This window comes from Lonchura striata, chromosome 33, assembly GCF_050655825.1.
Source record: "Lonchura striata isolate lonStrDom1 chromosome 33, ASM5065582v1, whole genome shotgun sequence".
Classification (NCBI taxonomy): domain Eukaryota; kingdom Metazoa; phylum Chordata; class Aves; order Passeriformes; family Estrildidae; genus Lonchura; species Lonchura striata.
In genome coordinates, this window is record NC_140735.1 from 3,980,001 (window position 1) to 3,982,500 (window position 2,500).

A 2,500-nucleotide genomic window follows, 5' to 3' on the forward strand; every position below is an offset into this window, starting at 1 on the left:
CACACGCGGCAGAGACGGCCCCGGACCGGGGGGGGACGCGGCCGCCAGGCGGCGGGCGCGACGGCCTTCGGCGGGGAGAGGGAGAGAGCGAGAACGGCGACGGCGCCCCTGGCGCCCCGAGACGGCGACAGAGAGGGACGGGGAAGGGAAGGAGAGGACGACGCGGGGGTCGCCCCCGCCCCCCCCGGCGCTCGCGCCTCGCGCGCGGCAGCACGGCACGGTACCCGCGCGGTACCCACCCGCAGACAGCCGCCCGCGCGGGGGGAGGCCGGGGGGGGGCGAGGCCCGCGCGCCTCGCCTCCCCCCCTCTCGCCCTCGTCTCTCGGCCCTCGGCGGGGCGCTCTCGACGCCGCCCCGTCTCTCTCGCTCTCTTTCTCCCCGGCCGCCGCGCCGCCGCTCGGCGACGCGGCCCCCGGCGAGGACGAGCTCCGCCCCAGCGGCTCGCTCCGGGAGCGGGGAGCTACGGAGCGCTCCCCGAGTCTGCATTTAGGGGGACGAAGGCCCTCGGGCGCGGCCACGACGGCCACGGCCACGACGACGGGCCTGCGAGGCGACCCCAGCCGCGCCGCCGGGGTGGCAACCCCCGGGCGGCGATTGATCGTCAAGCGACGCTCAGACAGGCGTAGCCCCGGGAGGAACCCGGGGCCGCAAGTGCGTTCGAAGTGTCGATGATCAATGTGTCCTGCAATTCACATTAATTCTCGCAGCTAGCTGCGTTCTTCATCGACGCACGAGCCGAGTGATCCACCGCTAAGAGTTGTCTGGCTTTCGGCACCGAACCCCGCACACGGGCGGAGGGGGCCCCTTTTTTTCTCTCTCGCCGAGGGGGCACGCACGCGGGCCGCCCCCGGCTTCGACCGTACGAGCACACAACGCAACGAACCGAGTGGGGGGGGAAAGAAAAACCATCCGAGAGCGAAACGCCCAACGGAACGCTCCGAAGGTCGGCGGGAAAGGCGGGGGGACCCGCGTCCCCGACCGCCTCCCCCCGCCGCTACGAGCGAGGGGAGACGCCGCCGGCAAACTGTGCCGTCCTCCGGAGGCGGCCCAGGCGCCCGGGCTCGGCCCGGCCTCCGCACGGAGGAGGCACGCGGCGCGCGCCGGACCGCGGGGGGACACGGCGGCCCGCCCGGCCTCGCTGCAACGGGACGACGGGACGCACGCGGCCGGGGGCGCGGCCGTCGGCCCCCGCGCGCGCCGCTCTCCCTTCTCACCGCCGCTCCGCGGACCCGCGGAGCGCCGCCGCGCCACCGCGCGGCCGGCTCGCTCTCTCTCCCCAGCGGCCTTGCCGCGCTCGAGACGGCACGCGACGGCCACCGCCCAACCGGCAACGCCCCCCGCGGGACCGCTCCCGCCGGGAAGGGCGAGCGCCCGGCGGACGCGCTCCGCCGCCGGCGCCGGAGGCGGGCGCCGCACCGAGACCCGAGCCGGCGTCGCGAGCGCCCGGAGCCTGCCGGACGGCTGACCCGCCGCCGCAACGGCCGCACTCCCGGGACCGCCGCCGCCTCGCACCGTCACGGAGCCCCTTTTTCCTCGGGCACGCGCGGCCCAGGGGAAGGCGTGCGGCGCCGAGCCGGGGGGGTAGGCGGGGAGGGGGGCAGCGACGCCCGCCCTTTTCTCCCCGCTGACCGGGCGGGGAGACCGGGCGGGGAAGCGCCCCCCCCCCCAACCCCCCACGGCCGCCGCGCGCACGACCTTCCTCCGGGGCTCCGCGAGCGGACGGAGAAAAGGGCGACGGGGAGGCGGCGGGCGGGGCCCGGGCCGGGACCGCCGCCGGCGACGGCGGGCGCCGTCCGGCCGGCCGTCCCCGCTGGCGGGGGACACTCGCCGAGCGGCGCCGCCGCCGCTCGGCACGGGGCCGCCCGCGCTCGCGGACTCTCCGGCGACGGAGGGACCTGCCGAGCGCTCGGCCCCGGGCGGGCGGGCGGTCGCTGAGCCGGGGACGGCCGGCGACCGGCGCCGCCGGCGCGCTCGAGGAGAAGGCCGTCGAGGGGAGAGAGACGGCGCGGCCGCGCCGCGCGCGGCGCCGCACCCCAGAGACCGCAGAGGCGGCCGAGGAAGGAGGAGAGCGCGGCGGGCCCCGGCGGCCGCAACCCCGCAGCTGAGGAAGGGGCGAGAGAGCGCGCGCTCTCTGCCGGCGTCGCCCGTTTCGAGGCGAGCGGGTCGGCCCCCGCGGCCGACCGCGCGCCGCGGCCTCTCCGCCGAGGCCGGGCCGCGGAGAGGGGGGGGCAGGGCGCCCCTCCCCGGCGCGGCGCGACAAACCCCCCGCGCGCGGTAACGCGGCGGGACGACGGCCGCGCGGCCGGTGGCCGCGGGCACCACCGCAGGGGATCACGCGGGAGTAGCTCCCCACCCCTCAATGGAGCCGCGCACCGCCGCCCGGCAACCGCCGCCGCCGCCGCCGCGGCGGAAGGACGCGCCGAGCCGCCCGAGTCTTTAAACCGCCGCCCCGGCTCGGCGGCGGCCCTTTCGCGGCCCCCTCCCCGCAGCGTTTGACGAC

General features: G+C 79.1%; 1 non-coding gene across 1 annotated transcript; it reads right to left on the reverse strand.

The window, feature by feature from the left end:
• Window positions 1–606: 606 nt before the first annotated feature.
• Window positions 607–759, reverse strand: LOC144248016 (5.8S ribosomal RNA). The gene has a single exon (XR_013341426.1). It is a non-coding gene; the product is annotated as a 5.8S ribosomal RNA (ribosomal RNA).
• Window positions 760–2,500: the final 1,741 nt, after the last annotated feature.